The 24897-nt window shown below is 38.7% G+C and overlaps 1 protein-coding gene across 1 annotated transcript in view; it reads left to right on the top strand.

The window, feature by feature from the left end:
• The window catches only part of LOC136885432 (rho GTPase-activating protein 44), a 382026-nt gene extending 358375 nt beyond the window's left edge, over positions 1 to 23651 (top strand). Inside the window, exon 17 of the mRNA XM_067157983.2 lies at positions 22242 to 23651. The gene's annotated coding sequence lies outside the window, so the exon portion shown is untranslated. The remainder of the gene's footprint in view (positions 1 to 22241) is intronic.
• Positions 23652 to 24897: the final 1246 nt, after the last annotated feature.

The raw sequence follows: 24897 nt of genomic DNA, 5'->3' as shown, positions 1-24897 counted from the left end.
TATTAATACCATGCCAGAAAAACTGCTTGTCTGCAAACCATTCATCGAGCCATTTTTCAACTTCCTCTAAATTGCTGAAATGCTGCTCTGTGATGCAAAGAGGTGATAGTCAGATGGCATCAGGTCGGGGCAATATGGCGGGTGCGGAAGGATGACCCATCCAAGTAATTTCAAAGGTGTCTTTCACTGGTTTTGTTGTGTGAGACGACACATTGTCATGTAACAAAATCACTTTGCCATGTCTTCTGGTCCATTCCAGTTGTCTTTCGAATCAATGCCTGATTTAAATTAATCCTTTGTTGGCGGTAGTGTTGTGCATTAACAGTTTTGCCGGGCTTCAAGAGTTCATAATACACAACACCACTTTGGTCCCACCAGACACAAAACATGGCGATTTGGCCTTGGTGTTGAAGGACTGGCTTCACTAAGTGACAGCCATGGTTTTCTCCACTTCGGGTTTTCAAAATAAATCCCTTTTTTATTACACGTCACAATTTGGTACAGAAATTATTTTCTTTCGTGGCATTGAAGCAGCATTTTGCAAGTGACTTTGCAATTTTCCATTTGCCGTTCATTCAAATCATGTGGGACCCATTTACCAAGTATATTGATCTTCTCCATTGCTCATAAACATCTGCTGCTTGTTTCTTTTGACACATTTAATGCTTGTGCCATTTGCTGTTAAGTTTGTGTCCAGAGCACACACTGTCTTTCACAATGAAATCACTATGTTTAAATTGTCGAAACCGCATCTCATATGTTCTAATCGATGGAGCGTGTTCACCATATGTTTCTACCAGCAAACGATGACTTTCCACAGCCTTTTCCTTTTGATTAAATAAGAAAAGCAATGCGTGCCACAAATGTTCTTTTTCAGACACAAACGTCGACATGATCACTGAACGATACAACACTGACGCTAGTGTTTGGCGAACTCAACATACTAATGTGTGTGTCAAATTCATACGCTGCGTACTGTTCGCTGGCGCCATCTCTTAGGGACAATATCTGGGAATGTCTGACAAGGAGAAATGTACCAGAATCTCCTGTCAGGAAAATGAAAATGATCTATACCCATTGTCAGAGCTGTGTCCAAATAGGGAGTGGATATTTAGATTGATTTGTCACAACTAAGGGAGTGTAACAAGGCAGTGCATTGTCACCATTATTATTCATCACTGTAATGGATGAAATCATAAAAAAGCTGAAACAACAGAATTCCAGAAATGATGTTCAGGCTTGTGCTTTGGCAGATGATGTAGTGATATAGAGTTGCATAGACAATGAAGTACAGCAGAAACGACACACCTGGAACAACCAATTTAAGGAGTTTGGCCTTAAAATCAGTCCTACAAAAACAGTTATGAGTTATTTATTTTAATTCACATTGTTACCGTGGTTTGGTGGATTAGCAGAAGGTGCCGGGGTGAATGGGTCTAACTACAAAATTAAATTTAAAACTGTAACAAGGTTATATTTTTCTTTTGCTCTTCCTTTTTTTTAACAACAAGAAACAATGCAATAGGTACAAGTAGCAAAATTAACTCTAGGAAAGATAAGATTGGTGGTATAAACAGAACTTGGGCTTCAAGCCCTCCCTTTACATTTTCTGAGCTCTCAACTCACAAACACATATTTACCAAAGGGCAGAAAACCCCTAATACCTGGAGCACTTGCTCCCAACTTTTAACCTAAAGCCTCTCAGAGGCACCTTTATACACTGGAAAAGAGCTAACATGCTGTCAGTTTTTCAAGCCTATTAAAGGCGATACCAGTCTTTACCTTTAATTGCCATCAAGGCTCAACTTCCACAAAATGAAACGGAGGTATCTCATACCCAACCTACTGAGCCTTAGTAGAAAAAGAACAGGTTAAGTAAATGGCCCAAAATACAAAAATGAATGGAGGCGTGTACTTGCACTCCAACACATATATTCTTAAAACCTAAGAGGCACTAGGCTGATGAAACAGGGGCTATTCCCAGACTATGGAGGTGACTCATATAATGAATAAATTTAACACATTAAGGAAGAGTAGAAAATCGGTTACCAGAACGTAGTCACCTCAAATCAAAATGAAGGGGAGCTCGAGAGGGTTAAGCACTCTCTATCCCTGATTTACAGTTAAAGATATATGAAGCACAAATTTACATTTTTTTAGAAAGGTAGGTTACATTGTAAAAGTTTCGGACCTTTCCTGCGGGTTAAACTGCTGAGCTAGCAAGAAATAAAGATGTTAAGCGGCCATTACCTTACTGAAGAACTGCTGCCTGATGGAAGAGGTGTTTCTCGCCTCCTGCTACACGTCCATACACTAGGTTAGATGTTGATAAAGTGGCCGAGAGGCAAGAAAATCAACAGTTTTTATACCCTCAGGGAAGGTTTGAGACCTTTCATGAATGATCAAGACACACCCACGGAGTTTTATTGGTTAACATCAAAAGGTACAAACAAAATCGAAGAAGAAATACGGGATTGGCTGAAAATTAATTACAGAAATTATTGATTGGTTAACTTCGAAACTGGCGGAAGAAAAAGATAAATATTGCCAACCCAAGAATGAATGAACAAATTTAGTAAAGAAAAAAAAGTTATGAATACAAAATTTCTTCAAATAAAGTTCCTTCACTTTGCACCAGGGTGCATGATCATAGTTTTTTTTTTTTAGTAGAGACATCTATGAGAGAATGTCCACTCTTCTTGATAAATAGTAAACAAAAACAAGTCGAAATTCACACAGTGACATCTTCAGAGGAAAAATTTAAGTTGGTCTAATTCCAAGTTCAGTGTTTCTCCAGTAGAGGAGTTCTAATTGGCGCAAGATTTAAATGTGCGGCATAGAGGTGTACCGCGCGGTACACACATTATTCACAATTATTATTATTTTACGCCCACATTGGAGCACTTTAATCAATCCATATACACTTAAGTCGTATAAGTATTAACTACAAATTTGGCTTATGTTTCTTCTTCTGCTCCCAGAACTTCTTCATTTTTTCTGACCTGGCTGCCCTTTCTTCGTCAGTTATGGTGTACCGTTTGCGTGTAAGCATTTTTAGTTTAAGTCTCAAGTCTCTGTTTCTCAGGATCCTCTTCTCTTCTCGGTCTTCAGTTTGCTGAATTTTCAAGCCTAATTCATCTAAATCATCTTGGACTTCTTTGAATCAATTATTCTTGGTTTTACTTTTCCAAAAGTAGTTGAAAAGATGTTTCAGTACCCTGGTTTCTGGTAGTCTTGATACGTGACAGAAAAATGCAACCCTCCTTTTCCGCATTGTGTCTGTTATTGACTCGTTTCCTGGTATACAACTTCATTAGCTAATAATCGCCATTGTCCATCTATTTGGTGCTTTTTGTTTATGATTATTCTGAGAATTCTTCTTTCTGTCTTCTGTAATTTATCTGTTGTTGACTTGGTGTTCAAATTGAATAGTATTTCACTAGCTTAGGTAGCTTCAGATTTAATAACGGAGTTGTAGTGATTGAATTTTGCATTTATCGAGAGAGATTTCCTCTTGTAGGTTGGCCAAGTTATACGTTGTGCTTGTTTCAATTTAGTTGTTCTATTTTCTACTGATACTTTCTTGTTTAGGTTCCAAGTAATAATGTCCCCAAGATACTTGAATTTATTTACAATCTTAATTTGTTTGTTGTTATTCAGTGTAATAGTTGGTGTTTCAACCATGAAGAATGGCATCATTTCCGTCTTTTCAAATGAGATTTGTAGTCCGACTTTTGCTGCTATTTTTTTGAATTCTTCAATTTGGTGTTTAACCTCTTCCACACTATTTGCAAGCAGCGCAAGGTCATATGCAAATGCCAGGCAATTGAGTTTGATACTTTTGCCAAACTTGATGTTTGGTTGTCATTTCTTAGTCCATTCTCACAGTCCGGATTTCAAATGATTCAGACAACTTTCCTCTGAATTTAAATTTTGATTTAATGTTCTTAATGGTAATTCCAATAAGATTGATAAGTTTTTGGTATCATCCAAATTCCTTGAGGATTTTAAGTAATGACTCATGATGGATGCTGTCGTATGCTTTCTTGAAGTCAACAAAAGTGATGACTAACTTTTTGTTTCTCACTCTTTGAAGTTTCATGATCCACTTAAGACTGATGATTTGATCTGGACAACTTCTTCCAGGTCGAAATCCTCCCTGATATTCTCCAAGTTCTTGGTCAAGTTGTTCCTGAATTCTTGTTAGGATAATTCTAGACATCAAGTAAAGAAATCCCCCGGTAATTATTTGGATCCAATCTATCACCGTTTTTGAGTAATGGATGAATTATAGCTGTGTTCCATTTTGCAGGCAGTTGTTCAGAATTCCACCTGTCTATGAAATGTTTGTGGAGGTTTTCAAGTGTTTATTTGCATTCTTCCACAGCTCTGCAACCACTTGATTCTCTTCTGCTGCCTTGTAGTTCTTGAGCTAACCAATCGCTTTGATTACTTCATTGAAATCTGGTGGTATAATCTTTTCTAGACTTATTTTATTTTTTGGATAAGGATCACATTCTAAGTATTCTTTTGGTTCCTCAGCATTTAGTAATTCTCTGAAGTGATCGGCTATAATTTTGGCATTCTCTTGATTATTGTGTGCTAGTTTCCCTTGTTTATTTTTCATCATGAGTATGGGTGGAGTATACTTTGATTGATATTGTCTAAATGTCCTGTAATAGTCCCTTGTCTTGTGTTGTCTGAATGATTCATCTATGATGGTCAGGTTATTATACAATTCATATCTGTTTAAAGAAGCCAGAACCGGGCGAGTTGGCCATGTGGTTAGGAGCGTGCAGCTGTGAGCTTGCATCCAGGAGATAGTGGGTTCGAATTCCACTGTCAGCAGCCCCGAAGATGGTTTTCTGTTGTTTCTCATTTTCACCAGGCAAATGCTGGGGCTGTACCTTACTTACGGCCACGGCCGCTTCCTTCCAACTCGTAGCCCTTTCCTATCCCATCGTCGCCATAAGACCTATCTGTGTCAGTGCAACGTAAAGCCACTAGCAAAAAAATAAAAAGAAGCCAGATGTTCAGACATTGTTTTATACCTTTGGCTCTTTCCTTACCTTTTTTATTTCTGGGGGTAGAGTATTAAAAATACATGGTCCTAGATATGCTGGCTGCATGTCTCTGTCCAAGAAGTGTGTTTTTACTTGGGATTGGTAATGCAGATCTTATTTGTAGTCTAGTGCCATGGCATGTTTCTGGTCCTGTAATCTGTGGTAGTTCTTTACAGTGTGTGCTGTGACAACTTTTGTGTATAACTGTCGTATGTTTAAAACCTGAGCTAAATTGACAATTTTATCAGAGGAAAGAAAAAAGATTTCCCATTTATAGCTTTTAGTATCTGCTTATGGGTAATGGATAGGAGGCTTATATACTTGTCCATTGCCTCACCCCATCCTATAATTCTTGCAAAACAGAATTGACAAGTGGATAATAAACATTAAGCATTATCTTGAGAGACACAATTTGTCTAAGCTGATTGAAGATGTATAGACTGAGCGAGTTGGCCATCTAGTTGGGGGCGCGAAGCTGTGAACTTGCATTCGGAAGATAGTGGGTTCGAGCTCCAATGTCAGCAGCCCTGAAAATGGTTTTCTGTGGTTTGCCATTTTCACACCAGTCAAATGCTGGGGCTGTACCTTAATTAAGGCGACGGCTGCTTCCTTTCTATTCCTAGGCCTTTCCTCCCATCATCGCCATAAGATGTATCTGTGTCGGTGTAACATAAAGGAACATGATGATGTCTCTCTTTTAGTCCAACCCTTCGTAAGGGTGTAGTACTATCACGCAACAACCCTTTTGGTGATCTTCCTCCAGGAGTCTCTGCTTTGGGCATGATGACTTGCTTGCTGTAAGCTCATCCTGGTCAAGTTCTTGATCTGGTCCATCCATCGTAACGGTATACGTCCTCTAGGTCTTCGGCCTTCAACTTTTCCCTCTATGGTAAGTATTTCCATTGCCTCCTGTCTTCTGGCAATATGACCAAAATATTTGAGTTGTTTTTGGTTGATAAGGGTCGACAGTCTTGTTCTGATGCCGAGCTGTTGCAGGATCGATTCATTAGTACAGTGTGCTGTCCATGGTATTCGCAGTAATCTCCTATAGCACCACATTTCTAGAGCATCAATCCTGCGGCGATCTGCCGTCTTCATCGTCCAAGTTTCTGCTGCATAGGTTGTGATAGGGAAGATCAGATTTCGAATGAGGTGAGCTTTGTCTTGGAAGTGATGGAGGTGTCCTTCCAGATGCGAGTAAGTTTTGCCGTTGAATTTCTCGCAATCGCAATGCGCTTGCGGATCTCAAGTTCACAGTCTCCAGTATTTGTGACAATAGATCCTAGATTCTTGAAGCGACTGACAACCTCATAATCCGCAATTATTGTTATGGCAGGTCTGTTGTTATTAAAACGGTCTACAGTCATCACTTTGGTCTTTTTATTGTTGATTTCAAGACCATATTCTCTGCTTTGCTCATCTAACTTCCGCATGATGGCTTCTAGTTCATGACCATCTATTGCAATTATCACAGTGTCATCCGCATATCTAAGATTGTTAATTTTCCTGCCACCAACTGTGATGCCATCACTCCAGTCCTCGAGAATCTCCCTCATAATGTACTCGCTGTATAAATTAAATAGGAGGGGAGGAAAGAATGCAACCTTGTCGCACTCCAGCACTAGTAGAAAAGATGTCTGAGAAGTCGCCATTAACTCTCACTATCGCAGTGTTCGAAGAGTACAATTGCTGAATCAGGTACACTAATTGTCTCGGCGTCCCCATCTCAGTGAGTATAGCCCAGAGTTTTGACCATTTTACCTTGTCGAAGGCTTTCGTGTAGTCCACGAAGCACAGGAACATCTTGATATTGTACTCCCTTGTCTTCTCTATGAGCTGCCGGATGTTTAGGATCTGCTCACGAGTTCCTTTGCCTGGAACAAACCCGGTTTGTTCCTCTGAGATTTGTGGAAGTAAGAAGGTCTTCAGCCTCTCGTTCAGCACCATGAGCATGATTTTACTGGCATGGGAGATGAGAGCTATCGTTCGATAGTTTGCACAGTCAAGTGGAGAACCTTTCTTGAACAGTGGTACGAAGACGGTGTGGCACCACTGGTCTGGCCAATTTCCAGATGTCTATATCTTCTGACATAACTTGTGTAGGATGTCGACACCTAGGTCACCCATGTTCTTTAGGATTTCAGCAGTGATTCCATCTTGGCCTAGTGTTTTCCGGTTCCGGAGCTTTTTTATTGCATGTTTCACTTCTTCTCTAAGGATCATTGGTTGACTGTTGGGTTCTGGTGACCTGGTATTGGTTGTCGGTCATCAGTGAACAGCTTGATGCAGTATTCTCTCCATACTTTGGCGATGCCCGCTGCATTTGTGATGATATTCTAATAATCTGAGTCTTAGGCATAAACTCTCGTGCTAAGTATTTCACCTTGTCGTACAGTTCTGCGCTGTGATTTTTGGTCGCATGTGCCTCTAGTTCTGCACACAGTTTCTTAATGTGTTCATTCTTGTCTCTTCTACAAGCGTGTTTGCTATCACTGTTCATTTTCTTCATTAGTCGACCTTGTTGTTCTGGATCTGTAACTGTGAGCCGGATGTTAAGTCTCATTTCAACCAGTGCCAAAGTTTCGTCAGTCATCCAGTGTTGTCGCTTCACAACGGTGTTCATCTTTGGGACCTTGCTCGCTGCATCTGTGATCCATTCTTCAATTCTCTTCCAAGCCATGTCACAGTTTCCCTCTAGGTCAGGTGACCCAGTGCTTCGTAGTGTTTCTTGGAAAGCAATTGGCTCAGGGGCCGCTAACTTTTTCGAGTTTCTTTTGACGACTGGTTTGCTCAGTTTGATTCTAAGGTAGGCCCAGAGTAAACGATGATCCGATCTGCATTCGGCACTAGGTTTTGTTTTCACATTACGGAAGGAGGTTCTCCATCTTTTATCGACAAGGACGTAATCAATTTGGTTCTTAAAAAGCCCATTCCGGGAGGTCCACGTAAAGAGATGACGTTTGTGGTGTTTGAACATGGTATTCATAAGGGAAAGACTGTTGTCAGTTGCAAACTGTATCAACCGATTGCTTCGCTCATTACGTGCATCCAGGTCATACTGTCCTACAGTTTCTCGCAAGTGGTTGTCCATCAAGGTGGTTCCTACTTTTGCATTGAAGTCTCCCAATATGATGGTAATACCTCTTGGTTTAAGTGATGCTATTGTATTTTCCATGTCTGCATAGAAGTCTTCGATCTCTTGGTCGTCTGCAGCGATGGTGAGTAGATATACCTGGATCAGGTGTAGTTTATATGGTTTGGTGTTGAGAGTGAGGGTCAGTATTGTTCCATTGATAGGTCTGTATTCCTCAAAATATTGGGATATCCGCTTATCAACAAGAAACGCGACGCCATTCTGACCTGTATAATTTGCCCCGGCGATGTATATTACATGGTCATCTGTTTCAAAATGCCCACATCCTTTCCAGTGAGTTTCTGACAGTCCACAAATGTTGATTTGATGTTTCTTTAGTTCTTTTTCTACAATGCGAAGTTTTTCCATCTGAAGTAACCCTCTCACATTCCATGTAGCTATTGCTTTACCTTTGTGAAGTTGGTCTGCATTTGGTCAATCAGTAGCAGATTTATCGTGTGAGGCCTGATCGTTCACCTCTGCACGTCCGGTCGCACATTTCACATCGTTTGGCTTGGACCCAAACTGGCGCCAATCGCTACTCGGGTCGCGCAGCATACCAATATTCATTTCTTGACTCTGCATGATGCGCTCATGGGATGATAATCAGGTGGATTCTCCTTGCCTTCCTGATCCTATGCCGTGGCCATCCAGTGGCTCTTCCGCCTTCAGGGGCAGTTTCCCACCTCAAGGACAAGAGGGTGCCTTAGACTCTACCTGCTCGTCCGCCCTCCGGGGAGGCCGTTGGCACTTTCCCGGGACATGATGATGTATAAAAAAAGTTTATAGTCGTCTCTCTACATAGGAGGTATGATAGTTCCAATTCAGATGGCTGTCGATCGTATACCTAACAAGGAACTATCAATAAGGTCATACTGAAACCAACAATGCAATTTCGCTGAGAGGATGAGGAGACCATAAAATAGCGATGTACAAAATTTAGCTGCCATTTCGAACTAGAAGGTTTCAAAATCTTGGTTCAAAATCCATATGACAAAGCAGCTAGTGGACAACCCTTGTATCTTGCTTGCTGGCTTGGCACACAGTGGAGTGGAGTTGCATTTGTGCTGGAGAGAGCTAAAACAAACTGGCAAATTACTGTGTGCCAAGGTCACTTTAATGTTAGGGAATGAATGTGAAACATAAATGAGGTGTGTTCATTGCATAATAAAAACAGAATTTTTTTTTTGACACCACGCACAACGAATATGCACTTTAAGGTCACATTATCCTTCAGTTTTCCTATTTGCAGGCACTTCAAACTTGGGAGGCCTGTCCGTTGTGTAATTGGTTGCAAGTAACAAACTTTTTATCATGCCCTTAAACCATGGGGAAGAAAATTGAAAATGAATGGATGATTGCATTTTCAACATGCTGTTTCTCTGATAAACATCAAACCAAAAGCTTTGACAAGGAATCTGGAGTATTTCTATACTGTTGCTTGGAGGAATACTTTCAAGGCAGCTTCCAACTCCTATTACTATAAGTAGTCCTGGAATCTAACAGTCACAAACACTTGTCTTCTGCGAAAGGGAAGAAGGCTTCTTTAAACCAATACTTTAATTCCTTTTTTTTTTTCCCCTTTTTCCGTGATTTTTGGCTGTTACAGTTACATTTTCCGCATGAAACATTTCTTTGAAAACTCTCGCACCATAAGTTCCAGATGCCTCCTGTTGTACAGTGAATAATTTCGGGAAAAGAGTACCAGCCGTACTAACAGTGGCCATAATTGTTTACAAATGGGAGAGTGCACTAACTGATTGTGTAACTATTTCTATATGTTTCTCACCAACAGATGAGTCCTTTTTGCTTTCAATTCGTGCACGAACCACTCTGATCAGTGTTGTACTGTATATTGAAGAATGAGTGTAGTCTAAAAATCGCTCTGTAGCTGCTTCCACAAATTTTTTGCATCTTTTATCTTTTTCCTCCTCTTCTCGCAGATATGTACGGGATACAAGTTTCGTGATATATCTACTTTTGATTTGGGACTTTTTCGTGAAGCAACTCAACCAACCAGTAGATGCACTGAAATTACTTTGTTCCTTTGAAATCTCTCTTAAAATGTCCAAGGCCCACAGCGGTAGGTCTTCATTGCAAACATTCTGCTTCAACTTTCTCGCTGTATAATTCTAATTTTTTAAATATTAATTTCCTGTGTTCAATGGGACTTACTGATGTAGATTCCATTATAAGTTCTTCCACATGTTCAGTTGTCGTAATACTGGGCGAGTTGGCCGTGCGGTTAGGAGCATGCAGCTGTGAGCTCGCATCTGAGAGATAGTGGGTTCGAACCCCTCTGTCAGCAGTCCTGAAGATTGTTTTCCGTGGTTTCCCATTTTCACACCAAAGAAATTCTGGGGCTGTACCTTAATTAAGACCACAGCCGCTTCCTTCCCATTCCTAGGCCTTTCCTGTCCCATCGTCGCCATAAGACCTATCTGTGTCAGTGCGACGTGAAGCAACTAGCAAAAAAAAAAAAAAAAAGTTGTCATAATGACGTCACCATACGACAATTTTTACGAACAATGATTAATGAAAGCCACTTCTTTCCCCCACCGTACCCCCAATTTTACCATAAATTTACAGCTTTCCTCTGTTTGCAACATCTACATAGCTTGAACTGGTAGATTTGTCAGGTGACTGCAGTGTCTCTTCACTGGATTTACTGGAATGAGACTTGGGGGTCAAACTCCGATCCATAACATATCTTGTACCTGGCAGTGGTGTAGTGCCTTCTCTTTTAGATGATGTGGATGAGGTATTGCTGCTTCCACTATCACTATTTCTCTCCAGCCATGACTCCGAGACAGTACTAGCACTCAAGGGATGATTTTCAATTAGTTATGTCGACCCATCTTCCTTTCTTCCGAAGTTATTTCACGGGAAGAAGAGAAGCCTTTTTCACACAAATAACGTAATGAATCCTCTAGAACTTCAGCCAGATTCATGACTGTTCTCTCAAAGGAACATGTGTTAACTGCTTGGCACAGAAAGCTCAAAGTAACGTGGTCACATTAGCTGGTCACCAGGGCTGTCTGTGTTCAGCTGTACAGTATGCAACTGTATTAGACAGTTCCATGTTCATTTAAGGATCTTACAGCTTGAAATGGCAGCTAAATTTTTGTACATTGCTTTCTTATGGTCTTCTCATCCTCCCAGAAAAATTCCATTGTCGGTTTTGATATACCTTATTGATAGTTCCCTTGTAAGCATTTAATATGGGTTGTTTTCTGTACCACGTTGCAACTACAATCATTGTCTGAACATTTGTTCACATAGATTTTGATTTTTAAATGATCTGGGGGCTGCGGTGTTTTATATTGTGAAAAGGTAATGTAATAGGTCTTATTTTCATTTAAAGTATTGTTTATTACCACTGCTGTATTACATTTATTAACCCTTACCCCTCGAATTAAAGTTCTCTGTGTTGTCTCTACTACTCGTATTTTAAATGTGAATTTTTATCTTATATGACCTGTATTCATCTTTCACGATTTTGGAAGTAGCATTTGCTTTTAAATGATGTATTTAGGCTATACACATTTTAAGCAGGCTATACCGGTGCAAATAAAAGCAGTATGTGCAATTTAAGACAAATTATTTTGCATTATTATTATTATTATTATTATTATTATTATTATTATTATTATTATTATCATCATCATCGTTATCGCATCATACCGATTGGTTTCGTTAATTATTTCACTGAACAAATTAGCGGTAAAAAGCAATTGAAAAACTCTGTTCAGTCTCTGGTTTCATACCTCACGGTAGTCTGTAGGCTAAACGGCGATTTCTTTGAAATCGGGATCAGTTGATTTATAATTGTGCCAGCCGTCAGCATCAGGCACATGTAGGGTTACGATACACAAGCCGAACATCGCCAGTTCACTTTTAGGGTACCGTACAAGGAATGTGAAGAGGTGCGAAAATACTGTGGTTTTGTGTGTTACCCGACATATGCAACATTGAACAGTAAACTATATATGATAAGAAGAGCACATGGCGACCATATTTGTTTTTTTTCTTTTCAAAATGGCGCCCGGTAATGACGACGTAGTGTTTTATCCTCCGAGTAAATTAACCGTAAAATGTGACGAAAAATGCCGAAAATGTCGAAGATTAGTGAAAAATGGAATGTTGTGTGATTCATGTGATTGATGGTGGCATTATAAGTACGGAAATTGCCCTAGAAACGTAAAAACTAATGAAAATGTTGACTGGATTTGTGAGCAGTGTGTTCAGAATGTTGTAGTTGGCGACAGCGTTGACGATGAAGCACCGAAAACAATCGATGAGGAATATAAAAGTGCATTAGAAATTATAAACATTCTACAAAAGGACAATGAGGCTCTTAAAGTTGAAAATCAAGAATTAAAAGAAAGACTGCGATCGCTAGAATTTGGGACTGACCCTTCTTCGAGTGATATACCGGTACCAGTAACAAACTCGAGCACGTGGTGTCAAGTAGTTTTGGGATGGCCGGCTAAGAAGAAATCTACAACTGAATTTCCGGAAATAAACATCAGAAATAGGTTTTCTGCCCTAAATAATTTAATTCTGGAAGAAAGTGTTCGCGCGCGAAACTAAATCATCGCGATCCCCTGCCGTTGCCGTGCCGAGGTTAAAATTTAGGCCTAGATTTCAGATTTAAGACCCAGTTAGGCCTAAATCAGCAAAGGTAGCTGTGTTTGGTGATAGCCAAGGAAGGGGAATTGCGGGAGTGATTAACGACGAGAATATAGCAGCAACCGGAGAAATATATCCAGGAGCTTCTATCAACAGTGTCCTGAAAAACGTAGAAGAAACAACTAGGAACTTCGGGAGCGGCGATGCAGTTCGTATCATCGGTGGGACGAACGACGTAGCTCACGACGACGCCAAGAATGTAAGATCACAACTTAAACATACACTAGGGAAGCTGACCCACACTAACGTCTTTGTAGTGAACGTGCCCCACAGGCGTGATTTGAGTAGAGACTCGTGTGTAAACATTGAAGTGGACAAGGTCAATACAGATATTGTTAAAATTTGTAAACATTTTGGAATACTCAGGTTATTGAATGCAGCAGTTTTGAGAGATACTGTTATACAAAACATGGCCTCCATCTAAACAATTCAGGTAAACTAAAGTTAGCAAATATTGTTCTAGATTTTATTAATCTTAAGATATGTACTGTAAAACAGGCAACTCCCTTGAGCTATAATACTGACCAGGTAAACTAGTAGAAAGAGCCAGCTGTACTTCAAGCTGGCTCAGTCAACTAGAAAATGAAACTCATGAAAGTAAGGAATTTCAAGTTACCCAATTGCAACAGTCAAGTTTTAGGGAGGAAGGGGGTCTGAGATTGCTCTTGGTAAACTGTCAAAGTGTAGTAAATAAACAATTAAAATTCAGTACATTGATGGAATCTTATGAGACTGATGTGGTGATAGGAGTGGAATCATGGTTGAGAGAAGGGGTGGGTAATAGAGAAGTATTTCCAGAAGGGTATACAGTCTATCGTAGAGACCGAGGAGATAAAAAGGGTGGGGGGGTGTTTATTCTGGTGAAGGAAACTTATTGTTCACATGAATGGTTTACCGATGAAAGGGATGAAATATTAGGAATAAAATTAGTTTGTGATAATATGAAGGAGGTGGGAATTATAGGAATATACAAGCCTGGAAGAGAGGAAAGAGACATGGCAATATTTGAGAAAATAATATATTATACTCATAAAAACAATAATAATGATATGGTAATAATTGGGGGAGATCTAAATTTGCCTGAAGTTGAATGGAATGGAGCTGCAAGTGAAGCCCATGAACAGAAACTGGCAAATAAGTTAATTTGGGAGGGAGGATTTACACAAGTAGTACAAGAACCGACTCGTCTCAATAACTTACTGGATGTATTCTTGGTTAAACCATGGGAAATTGTTGATAAAACTGAGGTAATTGAAGGAATAGGAGACCATAAGGCTGTAACAATGGATGTAGGACTCGTACAAAAAAGGGTTAATAAGAGGGTTACACAAGACAAGAAATTGTACAGAAAAACTAAAGTTGATGAATATGGGACTTACCTTAAATCACAATTCAGTTGTTGGATAAGTGAAGGGAGTAATGTGGATACACTTTGGGCTAAATTTAAAGGAATCATTTGGGAAGGAGAGAAGAGATCTGTACCTGTTAAGAAGGGTAAAATGACCTCAGACCCTGTTTATTATACAAGGGAAATAAGAAAATTAAAAAGAAAATGTAGAATAGTAAACAAGAAAATCAAAGAGGGTAGGGAGAGTAGAGAAACTAGAAAACAGCTAATGAGGGAACTGAATAGAGTGAAAAAGGAAGCAAAAGAGAATTATATGAATGGCATACTTCAAGAGGGTAATGACCACAAAGGGAAATGGAAAAAGCTGTATTCATATATCAGGAATCAAAAAGGAAAAGGAATCCAAATTCCTACAATGGTGGGAGAAGGGGGTGAACACTATTTAACAGATACTGAGAAAGCAAACCTATTTAGTAGGGAGTTCAGAGATTCAGTAGATGATTGTCAGGAGTTGGAAACCGAAACAGAAGATAGAGAGGGAGAGAGACAGAGGGAAATAAGAAACTTCTCATTCACAAATGAAGATATTATCAGAGAAATTCAACTGCTTCAGCAAGGAAAAGCAGCAGAAAGTGATCAAATTACTGGGGAGGTATTAAAGACAATGGGGTGGTACATAGTGCATTATTTAAAATTTCTCTTTGACTATGTTATAAATAATAATGTAATACCAAAGGAATGGAAGGAATCTATAATAATACCAATTTATAAAGGAAAGGGTGATAAAAGGAAACCAGAGAACTACAGGCCAATCAGCCTGACCAGTATAATTTGTAAAATACTGGAGAGTTTAATATCAAAGTACATCAGAGGGATATGTGATGATAAAAATTGGTTCATGAGGAGCCAGTATGGATTTAGAAAGAAATTTTCTTGTGAGGCACAACTGGTGGGATTTCAGCAGGACATATCAGATCAATTGGATTCAGGAGGTCAGTTAGATTGCATAGCCATATATCTTTCCAAAGCCTTTGATAGAGTGGAACATGGAATATTATTAAAGAAATTGGAGGGAATAGGATTGGACGTAAGGGTTACACGTTGGATAAAAACATTTCTAAATTCAAGGGTTCAGAAAGTCAAAGTAGGAAATGATGTATCGCAGGAAGAGATAGTTTGGAAGGGAATTGCACAGGGTAGTATAATCGGTCCGTTACTTTTCTTAATATATGCAAATGGTTTAGGGAACAATATAACATCAAAAATAAGATTGTATGCAGATGACATAATTGTTTATAGGGAAATAAACAACATTGAGGATTGTTCAGAATTACAAAGGGACCTTGAAAGTATCCATCAATGGGTTGAAGAAAATAATATGAAGGTTAATGGAGGCAAATCAACTGTTACAACTTATACAAACAGGAGCTTTAAAACTGAATTTGAATATACTTTGGATGAGGTAGTTATCCCAAAAGATGGCAAGTGCAAATACTTAGGTGTGAGATTTGAATGTAATTTGCACTGGAAGGGTCATGTTGATGACATTGTTGGGAAAGCATACAGATCGTTACATGTCATAATGAGGCTACTTAAAGGATGCAACAAAGAGTTAAAAGAAAAAAGTTACTTGAGTATCGTTCGTCCATTATTGGAATATGCAAACAGTGTTTGGGATCCTCACCAAGAATACCTAATAAAAGAAATAGATAGTGTGCAGAGGAAAGCAGGGATTTCAGGAGAAAGAGTAGTGTATCAGAAATATTAAAGGAACTTGGGTGGGAAACTTTAAGTGGGAGAAGGGAGAAAACTAGACTTATAGGATTATATACAGCCTATACAGGGGAAGAAGCATGGGGAGATATCCGTGAGAGGCTTCAGTTGGAAAATAATTATATCGGCAGGACTGACCACAAATATAAAATTAGAAGGATTTTTAGCAGAAGCGATTGGGGTAAATTTTCATTCATTGGGAAGGGTGTGAAGGAGTGGAACAGTTTACCAGGCGTAGTGTTTGATCCTTTTCCAAAGTCTGTACAGATGTTCAAGAAGAGAATAAACAGCAACAGAAAAAATAAATGAAGTGTTAGAGGGCATTCGACCAGTGCAGGTTATTGTAAATTGAAAAATGTGTGTGAATAAATTAATTCCATCCCCTGGTCTAAGGAGTTTGGACAGCCAAAGTAGGGGACTGCCTGTAGGGGTGAAGTACAGTGGGGACTTCGAGGGACCTGGGACCGCTACGGTAGCTGTGAAGGCCCTTCAGGAACTCTGAAAAGTGGTTGCAAAAGGGGCTCTGGTTAAGACGCAGCAGGTCGTTATGCTACTTAGGTTCCAGAATGGGTAAAAAAAAAATTAATAATAATAATAATAAATAAGTACATAAATGCAATGTAAATTTTAATCTTATACCAGTTGAAGTAATTCCACATACTGTATATCAGTTGACTATATTTGTAAGTAGTACAGGAGATATTATAAGTAGAATTTTGTAAACAATATAAATTTATTAAGGATGAGCTGTGTGTTTAATAGAAAAAATTGTTAGCGTAAATTGTATAATATTGTATTATAGGAAAATTTTCTTCTCTTGTTAATTTAATATTCAGTGCTTGACAATAATGTATTTTAGTGTACCATTTGCCACTGAGGTAGACACCTCATTTGCAAATAAAGAGAATTTGATTTCATTTGATACTATCCCTCGACCTTTCGTGTGCGTGAGTGGACAGCTGACGGCTACACTGCCCTCTAAATAATAGATTATTGACTGACTGTCAAATAATATCTGGATTTTACAAAGTTCCACGCTGAACCAAAAGATGGCAGAACAGTATAGCATCATTTATTTTGATGGCTAAAAAACGGCAGACGAGCGGTGGGTGATACAATGTCATGTGACCGGAACGGGAATATCGTAATGTCGGGCCTCACCCGACAGACGAGTGGTAAGGGTTAAAAGTGTGTTCCCAAGACATACTGTTAAAAACTATTAATGTGTCATCAGCATATCCCATCTATCTGTAAATTTTAAAAAAGTAGCAATGAAAGTGAGCAGGCGAGGGGGACATACGAACATTTTTCTGGACGGAAAGAAATTAGATGTTGATCATTTCGAATACCCTGGCATCATTGTAACTAAAGACTGCCAAAGCTCAGCTGAAATCGCCAACAGAGTTCAGAAGGAGCCCATTTTTATCACCAAGTCAGGAACCTCGTTTGGGACTGTCAGGTGCCTTTGATATCTAAGAAGACTAATTATTGGTACGAAGTAGGCCTGATACAAACATATGGACTGAAAACTTGCACCATGAACAGAAGGGATAATAGCAGACTCCAGGCTGCAGAAATGAAATTCCTGAGGTCAGCACTTTAGAAAATAAGATGAGATAAGATCAGAAATGAAATGATCTGAAAAGATGTCCAACTTTGTGCAACTCTAGGCAACATCAAGATTGAAATGGTTTGGTCACTTCAAGGGAATGGTTTGAAAGGGACCTGGAGGACAAGTGACCTAGAGGTAGGCCATGGACAAGATGGATACCTCAAATAAAAGATTATCTGCTAGGAAGAGGCGTAGAATGTTGTAAAGTTGTAGAGAAAGAAATGTACGTATGGAGACTCAAATGGAGGGTGCATCCGGGAAACTGGAGATGGCTGAATGATGATGATGATGATAAAAAGTCAGTGTTGTCTTCACTAGTCATAAACAACTGTGAACCGGGCAAGTTGGCCGTGCGCGTAGAGGCGCGCGGCTGTGAGCTTGCATCTGGGAGATAGTAGGTTCGAATCCCACTATCGGCAGCCCTGAAGATGGTTTTCCGTGGTTTCCCATTTTCACACCAGGCAAATGCTGTACCTTAATTAAGGCCACGGCCGCTTCCTTCCAACTCCTAGGCCTTTCCTATCCCATCATCGCCATAAGACCTATCTGTGTCGGTGCGACGTAAAGCCCCTAGCAAAAAAAAAACAACTGTGAGCTTGCATTTAGTAGATAGTGGGCTTTGAACCCCACTGTTGGCAGCCCTGAAGATGGTTTTCTGTGATTTCTCATTTTCATACCAGGCAAATGTTGTGGCTGTATCTTAATTAAGGCCATGGCCACTTCTTTCCCACTCTCAGTCATAAAAGGAGTCTTCCAGGAAGGTCTGTAGAGAAGAAGGGTAGAATGCCAAATTGTTAATAATAATAATAATAATAATAATAATAATAATAATAACAATAACAACAACCACCCAATGACATTGGCTGAATAGAAATCTGCTTCCGAGACAGAAAGGTCATGTGGCAAAAATCAGATAACATTGAAAAAACCTCAAAAAGAAACCTGGGTTGTCAGATGTATCTGCCTGAGCACTAGTTCAAACTGCCCACAGAACTTAACAGCACATATTAACTTACTAAATATGCAGCATCAACAACATTCATTGCCAGACAAGCGTAACGAAAGTACGCATTCCTTATTTCACATCTGCACAGCCAGTCAGCGTGATTATAACGTGACGGAGTGAATTTCCTATTTTATGTATTTTCGTTCTTATAACTCTTCTGTTCTTGTACAGTGTTTAAATTTGGGCTGAGGAGGACCTAACTTCCTTAATTCTAGCCTATGTTCAAAACATAAATTCCCGCCACTAATTAAAATGCTACTTACAGAATTCATCATCTTTGCCTTCTTAAATTAAGACCGTAACACTTGCTGTAGTTATCAACAGAGGTTTAGTTGGACTGGAACGGGCCGGAACGCCGTTCCAGAAAATATTTTGCCGCTTTAGAATGACGTAACATTTTTACACTCAGTAAGAATATCTTATATCTATACATGGCGCTGAAACGTCATGGGTGTACAATGAGATCTACGCCGAAAAGAGAAATAGGCTGCTGGTTGCAAGATCAAGCTTACTTATTTTCACAAGCAGCGTTGGACCCCCTGTGCATATATTTAACCCACAACCATATGTCAAGTCATGGCTACAAAAGGGGAAACGTTCAGCTGATGAAACAACTTGTCGGAAACATAAGGCCGCTGATTTTGACACCTAATACGAGTCCATTTGGAAATTACTGAATTAATAAGGTGAGTTCTTGTAAATATTTTGTTCCAACTACATCACTGGTTATCAACTAGACATATAAACATTAAACACACGATTGAAGATATTGACATGAGATTTAAATACTGAAGGTAGAATTTACATGACTATTTAAACTAGAATGGTGCCATAGTTTTATATATTGAACACTTGCACTACAGTAAAATGGCACTTATGACACATTGACAGGCTACCAACTATTGCAATCACTACTACTAAGACACTGCACTGTTTAACTATTCACTAACAACAATAACAACATTAGCGAAAGCAAATAAACAGTGCAGTCCGAATTTCACTCATCTTGCCTAAATCTCAAAGGATGAAGACTTAGTTTACAATTTGACCAAAGGTACCATCGTCTTATGGCTACATTTTAAATCTTTAGTTTTACCTTCTCTGTAGAACTGAATTGTTTCAGTAGTCTATAATAGAATTCATTGTTTTGTAAAATGTTTTGGAATTAATCTCTAACAACAGTTAATGTAAGACATGGTGGGGTAAAGCCTAGGTACATTGTAATGTGGTTGGCGATGTTGCTGCGGGTTCTGCCAGACAGACCATACACCCGCCTGCACTCTTCCTTCCCCTGACAAGCTCATATTATGCTTCCCGACTTCTTCTCTACCCCACACACTTGCTAAACTCTAGAAACCTACTGAGGGCTTGTCGTGATCCTAAGGACTGGACAGGCTGGGAACTTGGGTTTGATTTTAGGGAGCTTACACTATGGCAATAACAAGACTCCACTTCAAGTTCACTCACAACTCCCTTCACCAGTATTAAGCAGAGCATCGGTACACTCTTACAAATACACAAATAAACAAGGAAACTAGTCTTTACAAATATGTACGAACTTGATATGTGAGAGGGATTTTCTCAAGTCTCTGTCCTCACAAATTCTCTCTAGACAAGCTAATTTACAAGTGAAATATACCTGTGAAACTTGGTGAATACTTAGCTCATGTTTTAGGATCTTCTTTCTTCTCTCTTCTGCCTTCTCTCTTGATTCTTCTCTCAGTCATCATAAAGTCTAGTTGAAGGAAATTGCAAATCCACAAAGTTGAACTCGGTATGCTTAAATACTGTTGTTCCCCAACTCAAGTCCAATTTTCTTTACTGTAGTTTTGTAGTTAATTATGCATTTGTTGAGCATAATAACACTCTGCCATTACTTAAATTTCTTTAACAGTGGAGTAGGTTCACTCTCTCATTGTCTCTGCAGCTCACTGCCACAACACATCTTTCACAGTGGCTGGACAGATTCTCAGCTTCTCAAACTCCAACTCATATGTTTATTCCTACTCTCTCAAATTTTTTCCAGTGCCTTCTCGAATACCATCCCCTACTGCCACCAAGTTCTATTGTTTCTCAGTCTGATTGTCTCACGTGCTCCTCCCACTAACTAACGGGGCATTGTCATGGAACACTCTAGAACAAAATATTTTTCTCATGCGTCAAAATCACCATGTGGCCTACGTGACATTTCTTTCTACTGGCTTCTCAAACTACCCTCAGGATTTCCCTATTGTGTTTCTGTTTCTACATTGGCGCTGTTCTGTCGATATTTCACAATGTTGCACATACACTGCACTGGCTTCCAATAAACTTAGCTTTATGTTAAATTGAATTATATGCTTCATTTCAAATTTCCACTCAAATAAAATTATCACTCACTTAAATATTCGAAGCACTGTAACTTCTTGCTGTTGTTATACATTCGCTTAGGTTTTAGACCATTACTCCCAATCTCGTCATTCTCAGAGGTCGTGGATTCGAGCCTCACTAGAGTCCGTTTGCTCGGCACTGAGATGTGAAAGGGGTGCGTCATGACACGCGGTCATGACAGGCTCTTCTGCCAGAGCCCAACCGCCTCAAGACTAAAGAGAAAACATCGTGCTTGCTGAATGGCTGCCATGGTTTAAAAATAGAAAAGCGAAATGTTTACAACCAAAATAGTAAAAATGACATTGTATAATTGAATAGCACACCACTGTAAGTTGTATTTCTCTACATATGTCCATCTATTTATGTAATCAGTTACAGAGTGAAATTATATTAAGTGTTTTTGAAAAGGCAGCGGGGCAGCATCCAAAAGCCCTTCATGCACCAACTGCCACTGGTTCTTACATCAAGACTTTTACCGTGATATATTTTATACTGCTATGATATTTTTTTTAAGATAGGCAGCGAATTAAATTGTGTCATATTATTTCAGTGTATATCTTATATGTATTTCTGGAATTTGTTCTCATTCAATAAGTGGCTGAGGATGTCCTGGAAGAAGGCACGAAACCTGTCTCACTTGATGTTAATTGTATTTTAATTAGATGCATTGCTTTTAGTATAAGGTGGACTTCTCTAAAAATATTTAATATTAATCACTGTCAATACTGGGCTTTTAACCATGAAATTTATTTCATGATAAGGAAGATAATCTGCACCAAACAAGAGTCTGATTTTCAGTACTTGAAAACAGTCAGTAGCCCAATCGCTGTATCATTTCTCTAGCAATAAGAACTATGCTGTGAACACTTGTACATCCATGTACATAAGGAGAGGTCAATTCCATATAACTGCCAGAATGTCATGACTAGGCCTGTAGTCTTGTGGACATGTTAATTATGTATAAGCATTATTTTCATGCAGTTTTCAAAATGAAGCATCGTTCCATTCATCCTCCAAAACAAGTTTTCCTGCCCTTTATGTTTGTTTCAAACTAGAATAGAGCAGTGTTTTGCCTTTTACTATCTGTCATCAACTGATAGAAAACTGGAAAACTAATAGTGTTGATAAGATTATTTTCCTTTTCCTTCAGGTGTTGTCAATTCATTAAAAAGAAGTCGCGTATTTTGCTAATCATTCCTGAGTTATAGAGTGACTTTAAGTTTCCAATGTGGTTTATGTTGCAGGCAAAGTTCTGGCTGTTACCTAGGGGTAGTTCTGCATGTAGCTGGCTGGTACATGGCTGTTGTGTCTAACAGCACACCTGCTCCTCTGTCAGCACAGGCCTCATGCATCTCACTAGTATGTCTAAGCATAGTTTTCTATGAGTCATCCAGCTGTCAGACTGACATGTTACAGACAGCTTCTTTGGATCTTTTTGTAATTCTATTATATATTGATAAAGTTAAAGTCACTAAGCTTGGGGGAAGTAAATACATTGAAAATAGTATTGAACTTCATTGTTGTTTTGGTCATAACCATTTCTAGAATTTTGTAATGGAATCCGCTATTTCATAATCCACTTTCTTGTTATAATGTCTGAATCGTTCTGTACCGTATAAGATATTGTGTAAGGTGATTTATTATCCATATGTTCCTTTAGCATTTCCATTTCTACTACTGAAGTGTCAAGAATGCACAAATGTTACATTGTTTTAGTAAAATTTTCTGCAACATTTTATATGAAACTTAGATGCTGTATTTTATATCACATTCTGCAGATATAAACATCAAAGCTTTATTAAGGAAATAATTAAACACATTTTCTTCTGTTTTATTGTAATATATTTAATATATAATATACAGCTATATAGAGAGAGATATTTATGTTTATTGTATTGTAATATAAATTTAAGATAGAAGATTGTAATTAAATTGTTGTATGGTAAAGGATAGAAAGAATTCTCTTGAGTATTAATGCAGTTGGTATGTTACTGTAATTCTCTTCAGTGACTAGTGTTGGTATTTGAGCAATTTATTGTAGAGTTGCTACAATTTTTGCTTCATTTTAAGAGATACTCAAATTTTCACATGATTTAAGGTTTCTCCTTACATTAAACAAACAAACAAACAAACAGAAGCTGAGCCAGGTTAAGCTTAAGGGCCTGTGGCAACAGAACATGCCTCACATTTGCTAACAAACCTGTTGCTTTTACAGGTATTAATTACTTCAATGTTTGCTACGCCCACAGTTTTTATGGGGATGAAAATTGAAACAAATGTAGTTACCCTCCCTACCATTACTATGGGTCTAGCTAGAAACATCTCATCCCCATATTGTTAGGGATTTTCAACCATAGATAACATTTGATGTGTAATTCTTTGGATTATAAGAACACTGTCACTTCATTCATTTAAGCATAGGAAGTTATTGTAAATTGGAATGGAGGCTCACCAAGGTTTCTTTAGAACAGCACATAAAGCACTCTACCTATTATCTTTCAAAAATTCGGGAGATAGTGGATTCGTATGCCACTGTCGGCAGCCCTGAGATGCTTTTCCATGGTTACCCATTTTCACACCAGGCAAATGCTGGGGCTGTACCTTAATTAAGACCATGCCCGCTTCCTTCCCAGTCCTAGCCCTTTCCTGTCCCATCATCGCCGTAAGACCTATGTGTTACATAAAATCAGCTTCATGGTCCGTATCGCACTTCAGTAGATTCACAATTAAGTATTTATTTTCCACCTAGTCGATACAATGATTGCTTAAAGCAATTTTAGTGGTTTCGCTTTATGTTAACCATTAAAATTGCCTTAAGCAATCATTGTATAGACTAGGTGGAAAATAAATACTTAATTGTGAATCTAGACCTATGTGTGTCAGTGCGACGTAAAGCCAATATTGAAAAAAAAAATCTTTCAAAAAAACATTCAGTGACTCAGCAAAAGAAGATGACATTAAATTGCAGCCTTTTTACTGTCTATTCTAGGAGGAGGAGTGGTGGAAAGACTGAAGAAAGTGGATTATTATTATTATTATTATTATTATTATTATTATTATTATTATTATTATTATTATTATTATTATTATTATTATTATTATTATTATTATTAAAAGTAAAATATCACTCAGCATTTTTCACTGGGTTCCAGCCAAGTAGGCTAGTGGTAGGGGTGGTGATTTTTATTTTGAAATCAGAAATTAACTTTTTATAGTGTTTTGAAGAAACACTTATAATTTGAGATAATTCTGATATATAGGTCATGGATTTTGATAGCATTACTCATCATCATCATCATCATCATCATATCCCATTATCCAGCTGTAGCCAGGTAGGGGCAGATGTGGTTCCTTTCCACTTTCTTTGGTCTTTCCACCACTCCTCCTCCAACACTGTGTCCCAGTCCAGGTGTCTTTCTCTAATACTGCATTGGATTGTGCCCTTCCATTTCAGTCGTGGTCGTCCACAGCATCTCCTTCCTTGCATTTGCATTTCCATTGCCTTTTTGGCATTCTTTAATCACTCATTCGCTTTAAGTGCCCAAACCATCTTACTGGGCTCTTCTCTATTCTCTCATTCATTTTTTCCACTCCAGTTTCTTCCCATATTTTCTCATTTCTTATTTTGTATTTTCTTCTCTTCTGCATCATACTCCTCAAGAACTTCATTTCGGCTGCCTGTATTTGACTCTCATCCTTCTTTGTCATTGTCCAAGTTTCTGCTCTGTAAGTTGTTATGGGTATGTCATACATCTTGTACATAGTTTTCTTTGCTTCCATTGGCACATCTTTGTCCCATAACATGTTTCTTACACTATGATAGAAACAGCTTCTAGCTTGAATCCTCTTACTAATTTCAGCATCCAGTTGAGCATTAATTCACTCCCCAGGTATTTGAAC

Source organism: Anabrus simplex, chromosome 1, assembly GCF_040414725.1.
Source record: "Anabrus simplex isolate iqAnaSimp1 chromosome 1, ASM4041472v1, whole genome shotgun sequence".
In the NCBI taxonomy this organism is placed as follows: Eukaryota; Metazoa; Arthropoda; class Insecta; order Orthoptera; family Tettigoniidae; genus Anabrus; species Anabrus simplex.
The sequence above is the reverse complement of the archived record's forward strand: the minus strand, read 5'-3'. Positions and strand labels throughout refer to the sequence as shown.